Raw genomic sequence first — 10,258 nt, forward strand, 5'->3', positions numbered from 1 at the left:
ATATGCTGGATATCCATCATACCTGTAACAAACCTCTTGAGCCAAGAAGAACAGAGTAAAACATAAGATGATAAGAAATCTAATATATGTGAGCAGGTGTTATCAATTTTGTACAGCTATATTTTGTGATAAAATCAAAAGATATGCAGGACAGGTACCAGGATGGGACAGGCAACTTAGATTAAATGAAGAAATTTGACCCACTGGTATTTTGGAGATTTCTAGGAGTAGATATGTGTGCTTCTCATCTTCTTTAGATAAAACATAATTAAAAATCTGAAATCATCTTGGCTTAACATACACATAGAGATAACATGTTGCAAAACAAAAACAAAAACAAAAACACCTTTGGGACTTCACTCCTTACAAAAATTCACAGCTTAGATGCCAAAGAATGCTTCCTATTGCATCAGAGATAAGTTTGAAGAAATTAGCTATGTCCAACAAGGCCTTATGTTTTTGATCAGGTGAGATATTCTTAATTTTTATTTTCCCCCAAACTAGAAGGTTTCATAAATAATTTTATGTGCTGTTTCAAAATAAAATTCTACCGTATACCACGTTGGAACTTCTCCAGTGTACATGTACTATTTATGAAAATGAAGCAAGCAAGCTGATAAAAGAAGGGCTAGTTTCAAGGTGCAAGCAGAAACCAGACTGATAATAGCTGCGGACATAGTGCCTAGCACAGCATCCTGTACACAAGTATGTTCACAAGGGTTAACGGGTCCGTATGTCCAACCAAAACATTTTGTTAAACCTGAAGGTTTAAACCTGGAGCTGGAAGGAAGGCAGCAGTGTGGACAGTCTCCAATTAGGCAGATGATTTTAATCTAGTTTGCAGAACTAATCGAATAGCTGTGCTTCCCCAGTGTTCACGTGATTGCACCCTAGCTGGAGGTTAACGGACTAAACAATAGCAGCAGCAATTAAGTGGATGTAAATGTATGTGATAGGCTAATTCTCACAAGGCGAACATCAATGTGTCAGTGTCAATGTACTGGTGGCTGGAACAGAGGAGGATTTGACTAGAATGAAGAAGGTAATATGTGCAGTCTTGTGAAGACCTGTAAGATGCAACTAGACTCGTCTGCAAATTCTAAGGATGTAAGTAGGAAGAATAAAAAATAAGTAACGATGGCAGTTCTTTTCTACATAGTCTCTTGTGAGAGAAAAAGCAAGAAAACACCACATTTCCCCATAAATACCTTTATGGTATTATACCTCACGGTATACCTGGACTATGAAATGGATTGGCAGGCTAGGAATAGAGGGCAGCACAAATCCACTTATGTACAATGAGAAGGGGATTTTCATGGCATGGGAAGCAGAGGCTTAAGAAGAGGACAAACTGCCCTGGCTCTTTCATATTTGTAAACGGGGACCGACAGACAGTATAAGAAACCTGCAGAAGTTTATTGCTGCTGGGTTTTAGCAGATTCTAGAAAGACAGAAGAAGTTGTAGAGAACAGGAACGCTTCAGATTTTGGTGCAGTTATGTCTTCAGTGCTTGGACACATTGGGGAAATCTTAACATCTGTGGAATAGAGGGTGGGGCTTGAAGGGCATGTGAAATGGGTAGAGATTATTTCACCTGTGACCTTAACAAATACTTTATAGCATCTGAGAATACTATTGTGAAGGTCTTTCAAATTGTTCAAAAGGCTTCCGTGGATGCACTGGCTTCAGTCTGCACCCCTACTTCCTGCTCTGTGAGGCATCTCAAACTTCCTCTGAAATGCACTAGGCAAAGGGGAAAGTTATGTGCCAAGTCTTCTGGCAGAAGCCTAGCCAAAAGAAAACTCTTTTCTCGGAACCTGTAGAAGACATCAGTGGGCGTATTTGCTCCTTGGTCCATAGTGGACGCAATGGGATAAATTCTTCTCATAATGCATAGTTTATCAAAAATTAAAGAATTCAAGAAGAAAATACACCAGTGGTAAAAAATAAGAAAGGAGATCATAATGTAATATATGAAATACAAAGGATTTTATTGAGTAATAGTTTCCCAGTGGGTGATTAAAGCATTAGAGTAAACCAAGTGAAATGGATCAAGATCAATAGATTGTTAGATTAAAGGGATGTAAAAAATCCACCTAACCCCTGGAAAAGAAAGAGAGATACATATATTCAGGAAGTCTTCTTTATAGTGTAGTATAGTCAGAGAAGTCAAAGGTTTGAAAGAATTTGAAGCTCAGTGAGAACCCAAATTACTTATCATTGTACGACTGTTATAGGAAGTTATTGAAATAAAGCTGCACATGAAAAAAGTGACATATATAAAAATATGATAAAATATAAATGTTTAAATTTTAAAAAATTTATTAGAGTAGCAGCCATGTTGCCATTAATTTCCCTCAAAATACTTCTCACTTGAAATCTACTTATCTATTCTTCCTGCCATTTCTGAGACAGCTCTGGAACTTCTCTTTCATGAATGTCTTTACCTGTGCTATCCACAACTGTGTGATTTGGGGGCAGAGCTCGATGTTGCACAATGCCAGGTCTAGTGAAGAAGGTCAATGAGGGCACACTGTGAGGGTGTGTACTGGCTTGTCTTTCTGTTAAACGGCACTCAGTAGCAGCAGCTGCCCTATTTTTGTGACTGTTGTAAAGATATTCGTGAAAAAGGACTTCTAGAGTTGCTTCAAAAAGTGGCAAGAAAAGGGCCAGAGGTGTAGGAGAAGTTGGAAGGGTAGAGGAAAGGAAATAAGGGACAAGAAAAAAATATGAGAAAAGTGAAAAATGGAAACAAAGTCTTCGTAAATAGGGGATAGGGAAGGGGTGAGGGGAAGGCAGGAGTATAGGGAAAAAAAAATGTGAACCAATATCTGTCAGGTAAAGGTACAAGATCCCAATGATGAGTGTAACTGTACTGTACACCTAAAAAGTACGATAAACTCAATAAGTTTAAAAAAAGAAAGAAAAAAGTGGCAAGAATGATGGGATAAATGTTTTTTAATTAAGGATGTCAATTTTGAAAGGGTTAATGGCAATATGTCTTTTACAGTTATAAAATTTTTTAAAAAAATTAAACATTCACCATATATTTTGACCATGCCTCAGTTTTGATTCTTAACATTTTTATTTCTTTAAATTGCTTAATAGAAAATGATAAGCCTGTGTTTCTTCCTATATTAGCTGTATGACTTTGAATACTTATATATGATAAGTTTTGTTTAGAAAAGAATAAGTTTGAACAATTAAATTATAAAGCAGAAATGCAAATCTGAGTTCACTTAAATTAGTTACATAACTAATGTAACTAGATCTAACCTATCTTTTTTCTCCCTGCCCTGACTTTTTGTAGATAAAACCTCAAAGACAGGTGAAAACAACATTAATGACATCTTATTTGTCAGATTTTGATAGACATTGCAACTATTACAACTATTAACTATTAACAGTTATAATAAAGCAAGAACTGAAATGATGAGAACCAAAAGTTGTGCTGACATTGCCTTAATGATGTCAGTGGAACCAGGAATTTTTTGAGGCACAAAAATCTGTAAGCTTACCATGTAACAACCTAATAAACTATCAGATTGTATCTTTATTTGAAGACTGAATTATCAATTGAATGTGGCCTGCAAGAGGAAAAAAAAGTGAATGTAAAGTCAAAAGTTCCGGCAGTCTTAAAAAAGTATTTGCCATTACGTTCAACACATTCGTACACAGTGAGATAGTAGAACTATTACTTTGAGAAGAAAATGTGAAAACAATGAAGCATGAGTAATAAGGCCCTATAAAGCAAACAAACATCATGCATTTAAGAGCAAAAGAAAGATTGCAGCAAGAATTTGACTCAATGAAATAGATTACTGGTTTCATCTGAAAGGGAAAGGTTTTGCTTCAGACATACCTAGTATTATGAAACAAATGTGGCATTTGAGGAAATATTAATTCATCTTCCTATTGTTCCCAAGTCCATATTTTTACAGAAACAATATATTCTGTCTGATTAGAAATTAGGTAAATGTGTACTGTGCTATACTTATTTTTACTTTTAAGTCAAAAAATACCAGCACAAATTATTAACTTGTAGTCATGTTCTTGATAAAATTTGAAAATAATGAATTTTAATAAAAGATTTTTGAAAAGTTTTGTTTGCTAATTCCAATTAAACAATAGAGAACATTGTCTCTCTTTTTTAACAGATATACTTTTTAATTTTTGAATTTTAGTAACATCTTCAAGGAGTCAGCTGGTGCTAGAAGGAAAATTAAAGGTATATCCTAATACTGTTGAAGGATAAAATTGGTTTTATCTGAATTATTTTACCTAAATTTCTGCACTTACCTGAATTTGCGCATGGGTGAAATTGGGCTTCGTAGCATCTCATTTGATTCTTATAAAAGGTCTGGGAACTCTTTGTCTTTGACAAAAAACAAAGTAAAATGTCTTATGTGATGGATTAAACCTATATAGACTGTTACCATTATTCAATGATCTAGTAGAAACTTTATATGCACCATCCTATTTCATACTCATAGGTCAATGAATTAAATATTATTCCCAATTTATAAAAGAGCGAACTGTCCCTTGGAGAGGATAAAGGGCTTGTTAATGCTTTCCCAGGCAATGAACAGCAAAGACCAAGTTTCAATACATGAACTGTCCACTACAGGACACTATGAAGCCTACCACACTACTGTACATAAATTTGGGGAGAGAATAAATTAAATAATATTAATGTCAGGAAAACTTTGCTAATTTTGCAACCCATAAAAGTTTTCACAGTATTCTTATCATTTGACAGGTATTTTAGTTAATAAAGAGAATAATTTTATTGTGGCTAAAAATGGATCTGAAACTGAAAATACTTTATTGTCCAAATTTAATTCCTGACTCAGTACAGGGAATATGGAAGAAAGAAGAAAAATGAAAGAACAACAGAAGGAATGACAAATGAACAGAAAAGGTTGGGATGGGGAAGAGAGGGAGAGTGAGGGAGGGAAGGAAGGGGAGGGAAGGAGAGAGACAGAGAGAGAGAAATAGATTAAGGGCCTTGAGTAAAATCTGTAGTTATTATAGACATTCTCAAAACTGTCTCTAGATATGGAAAGAAACTGATACATTTTCCTAATAATGGTAGAAGATAAATACAATCTACGTATATCAAAGGAGACTAACCAGATTGGCAGATTAAGCAAATTACTAAAGATAGTATGATTAAAATAGGTAGACTAGCTATTTTGAGACCCATCCATTTCATGTGGGTCCATTCCATGTGCCTACATTAAATGTTTCTTTCTAAGACTAAAATATGTGAGTTGGGCTCACTGTGAATTTGAATTATTTTACCTCACGTTCCATGCATATTATTTTATTGGCTGTATGCTTGCATGCTTTCTTTGTTCCTAGTCTAAAACAATGGCAGAGATATGTCATTCAGGGAAGAAGTTCCCCCGTAGGACCAGGTCTGCTAGGCAATAAACAGGTAGCCTGTGTGCATGTAGAAGTTGTACTCTATTCCTGGTCTATACTGTTAACTTAATTTTGGCCTCTTCTAAGATGCAAAATGCACTTTCTCAGATTCCCAGGATTTTGCATCAACTATCAACTTCCTCATACCAATCATCGACTTCTCTCTGTGTGATGTGAGGCTAAAGAGAAATGACAGTTTCTTTATTTGCCTCAGTGTATATAAGCTCCCAAGCATACTTATCCTAGTTGCCATTGCCTTGAAACTAACTTCTGTCACATGATCTTACTTCAACCCATAAGAAGATATGCACGTGTTGGATACAAAGTCAGTGTTAACACAGTATCTTGTGTGACTAGCAATGTACACATACTCATTTGTTGTGAGATATACAGAACTGCGCCTAAAAGACATTAAGTCTACATCCATAAACTCTATTGAAGTGAGCTAAATTGATCATTGAAGCTCTCTTAAAAAATCGACAGAATACCTCTAAGGAACATGAATTACTTTTTAGTAGCCTGATATGCAATGAAAAGTGCAGGCACAGTGCTTAATAATGTGCTAGAGTAGTAACAGTGAATACAGCCATCCTCCATCCCTACATCCCCTTACCCTTGCGATGATCTTTATCAGCTTTGTCCTGACAATCTGACCTTATAGAGCTCTACCCGGCTCTGACAGCCACATAAAACCCACAAACAAATAGGGAGCTGGGGTAGTCTTTTCAGATTTAGGATCATATGCAAGCTTATGAATCAGATTTTTTTGTGTGTGGACATGACAACTGTGGAAAACTGTAATTTAGGACATATTCTCTTTATCCTTTTATGTAGGATTTCACTTTAATGTGATGCAAATGACAGTAAGAAATATATTCAGTGAATGTTAAAGCCTTCCATTAAAAATTCTGTATGCATTTTACATTCTAATTCATGTACAGTCAAAAACCCTGATAAAATCACAGTGCTGATTTGACTGCTGCACTTATCGTATTAATGAGGATACTTTATGCCTTTTGAAAATTGGGATATGGTCCATTATGTGATTGTAAATGATGTGATTGTATCACATAAATTTGTTATTCAATCCCACCCCTCCCTCCAGTCAGCTTTGTATATAAGAAGATTCATTGGTGAGCCAGAAGTGAGGCTGGAGAACTGAACTGCAATTTAGACATTTTGTCTTTTGTCTTTATTTTTGTAAATATGCACACACATGTGTATGTGGGTATATATGTTTTTCTTTCTTACTCTTTAAATTTTTTTTCTCCAAAAAACTACAGGGAAACTGCTCACCAAGGAAGTCAAAAGGAAAGAAAGAAGCAGACTGGGTCTGAGGCTCCCAGAGGTATGTAGCACTCTCTTCCATAGCCACAGCAATCCTCTCTTCCCTGTTTTGCTGATCTTGGATTGCCTAATGCTTGGAAGTATTCTCTCCTTCCTTCATGCAACAAGTGAAAGGTTTGAGACATGATGTTTGCCAAGACTTCCTGTTTTGGGGGTTGCATTTACATCCCTAAAACTATGAGCTCCTCTTTCTATTTCTTTGTTTTCCTGTCTCACCTACTTAATTAGTCACCAGTGACTCCCAGGAGCAGCTAGTGGCCTGAGAATGTAGGGTAAGAGGTCTTTTGCTTCTTTCTCTTGCTCTAACTTTGGCTTCTGGATCCAGGATAGACATCCAACTGAGTAAAGGTCACAGAATTCTTCATTCTCTTATTGAGCAGCCAGCCACTCTGTCTCTGTTCATCCCTAAGGGCACACGCAAACACCTCCCCTGATGTCAAGGTCTCCAAGCTTCCCACAAAACAAATCAGACCATTGCGAACAGAAATGAATTCTAAACTCCAATAAAACCGAGGATGGGATGACTTGCTCTGGCAGTCTAGCTCCTGCAGCCTGGAAGGGTTCCGTGCCAAACTGCTTCCTCAGGCATGTTCTGCAGAAGCCCATGCACCAAACAAGGTGCTTTGAACAGGCCCAAACCATGGGACTTTTAAATTATAGCCTGTATTCTTCTGCTTTTTAAGCATTGCCATTTGTTTGGGTATCTGAGGCACTTCTAGGCTTGGTCTTTTTATTTTTCTTTTTGTTTCTATTATTGTTATGTTTCCCTTGTATCCCTTCAAAAAATGATCTAATGTTGCCTAGAATCTGGAGGAAGTGATGTTGTTCTTCACAGTTTAACAAGCATGGAATTCTTAGAGTTTAGAATTCAAATGCCCAAATTCTTGACACTCCTCTGGCCATCTTATATATATTTCTGACTCACACTCTTTTAACTGTTTACCTTGGAACCTGACTGTAGCATGTTCAAAATTCGTATGTTACTTATTTAAAAGAAAAGACTTTTAAAGCTTTTGTTGCTGTGGTTATGCTATACCATCAAATACACAGTACTGTTCCTGCCTCCAACTCTTGGCCATATTGAGGAGAGATGTTATAGGGAATGATTTGCATATTACTGCAATTTTTATCTTTTAAATGGCACATGGGAAAAGATGAGTTGGTTGACTAAGATATACCAAAAGAGATCACAAGGATTCTTTCATGATGAGAGGTTGGTGTTATTTTTTTTTCTTTTTAACATTATTTCAGATTCAAGGCCAATAAGAACTTTGTACAGTCTTCTGGATAAATCTTGCTATGTCCTAATCTCTGCAAATCCACTCTGTTCTGTTCATTGCTCTCCTTATTAATCAGTTCTACTGAGCTGTACCCTTCTCAGTACTGATACACACACTGAATTTTTATGCTTCTCTTTCTGAATGGCCTTTTCTATATTTTTGCTTTGTCTTGCATTCAATTATTTACAGCTTGGTCTGTAGAATAGGACACCATCATTGCCTGCATTTAGGCAACAGCACATTATGTCATCTTGCTTCATATATTTTACTTCTATCTCTTTTAGGAAGAAGCTCATTGGAGAAATCTTGGCTTTGCTTTTGTGGAGGAATCGTTTACCTTCTTTTATCTCAGCTGAAATATGTCTTCTCGGTCCCTTTGTTAATACAAAGAAAAAAACTTGTTTTCATCTTCTGGGATGCTATTAGCTCAATTGCCTAATTGTTGCAGTTTTAAGAAAGACCAAGTCATTTTCTTGCTTTCACTCATTGTTGGTATATTATATGGGTTCCACAATGCCACATTCATAAATCTGCTTACTTTCTTGAGGAAGGCTTTTCTGTTTCACTCCAATGTGCAGGATCATCTGTGTGGTTCATTTCCTTCTCACACATAGAAAACATGGCTAAACAATACCCCCTAGAAAAGAGCAAAAAGGAAGATATGAGACCTAGCAATAGTGCCCCACTGCCTTGGACTCTCGCTGATGATGTGGACAGCCTAGAGTGCTTGATTTTTTAAAAGAGTTTAGCCTGATTTTTCTTTCTTCGTGACTTTTCTAGTGTCTTAATTGTTCCTTAGAATGAATTTCCCTACCAGAGATTGCTGTTTCCCTTTCTCTCTTGACAATGAGGAGTAAATCAGGGTGTGGAATATTACCCATGCAGCCCACTCTCTGAGAGGGATTGCTGGTTGAAGCCGTGCTGTTCATATGCCATTCTGTGCCCAACTGTGGATAATAACTGAATTGATTTTACCCTGGGAAAGACAAAGGAACCTTGGGCTGCCTTCTGCATCATTTTGTTCTCAGGTTATTCTGCTCTGAATGGTAAAAATCTCTACTAGAGTACTGGGTCACATTTAGCTTTCTTTATGGTAAATCCCTTCTGAGAGAAATGTTGACACTGGGTTGTGAGGTGTTACTGTTCTGTGCCTCTGTGTGTGTGTGTGTGTGTGTGTGTGTGTGTGTGTGTCTGTTTGCCAAACAAATATGAGTCAAAGAACATGAGTAAGTTTGTTTTCAAGTCCCCATGAATTCCCTCCTTTTGTTGTTTGCAAAAGCAACATGTTTTTAAGAAAGCTTTTTCTTAAAATGAAGACTAAAACTTAACCTTCAGATCCTCTGAAAGTTTATAGAATACTATCGTTTAATAAATTGTAATATGGCCATTAATAAGCTCAGTGTACATAAATTATAAGAGCCATACTACTAATAATCATTATAAATTGAGTGCCTAGCACAACTCATGCATGTTAATTCACTAAATCCTATGACAACTCCATTTGGTATATATTATTATCATTTACATGCTACAGATGCAGAAACTGAGACACAGAGAGGGCAAGAAATTTGTTCAAGTCATATATAGTACAAGGGGCATGCTTAGGTTTCAAGCCAGTGACCCCAAGTTTTAGTGATAAAATGTACAACTTTTTATCTTATTCAGAGAAAATCTATACCTCTTACATAGAGACCATTGTATTACAAAGTTAGTTTTGAAATATTTTAAGGAAATTCTGATGAAATAGTGTGTATTTGTAAATTATTTTATTTACATTGTCGTCATTGTGATTTGTTTGATTATATTATCTCACTTTGTTTACAAATTATCTTAAGTAATGTGGTAAAATTAGGGAAGTTAATATATAATGACTGTCACCTTTAAAAAAATCTCAAATCTGGCATACTTGTTATATGACTCCTTGAATTCTTTTTTATTTTTTTGTACCAGGTATCGAACTCGGAACCTTGAGTTTGTGAGGCAGGCATCAGAACTACTGAGCTAAATCCCCTTCCCTCCTTGAATTCTTATTTTTAATGTACATCTCTGCTTCACTTCTTTATTTTCTGTTGAAGCTCACTTATACTTTTATGAAGAAGAGAAGACTATACTCATTGAGAGCGTCTCTAGCAAGTACAAAGTCTCAGGTTTTGCCTGTGCTTACGACGTGAACTGCTGCATATTTAGTCCCCAAATAGATTCAT

The 10,258-nt window shown here is 36.2% G+C and overlaps 1 long non-coding RNA gene across 2 annotated transcripts in view; it reads left to right on the top strand.

Moving 5' to 3' along the window:
- The window catches only part of LOC104856460, a 340,761-nt gene extending 330,720 nt beyond the window's left edge, over window positions 1–10,041 (top strand). For both annotated transcript variants that reach the window (XR_004517431.1, XR_004517430.1), the window contains 2 exons: window positions 6,711–6,775; window positions 10,005–10,041. This is a non-coding gene — a long non-coding RNA (uncharacterized LOC104856460). The remainder of the gene's footprint in view (window positions 1–6,710; window positions 6,776–10,004) is intronic.
- Window positions 10,042–10,258: the final 217 nt, after the last annotated feature.

This window comes from Fukomys damarensis, unplaced genomic scaffold (genome assembly GCF_012274545.1).
Source record: "Fukomys damarensis isolate Sample0158 unplaced genomic scaffold, DMR_v1.0_HiC HiC_scaffold_2, whole genome shotgun sequence".
NCBI lineage: Eukaryota > Metazoa > Chordata > Mammalia > Rodentia > Bathyergidae > Fukomys > Fukomys damarensis.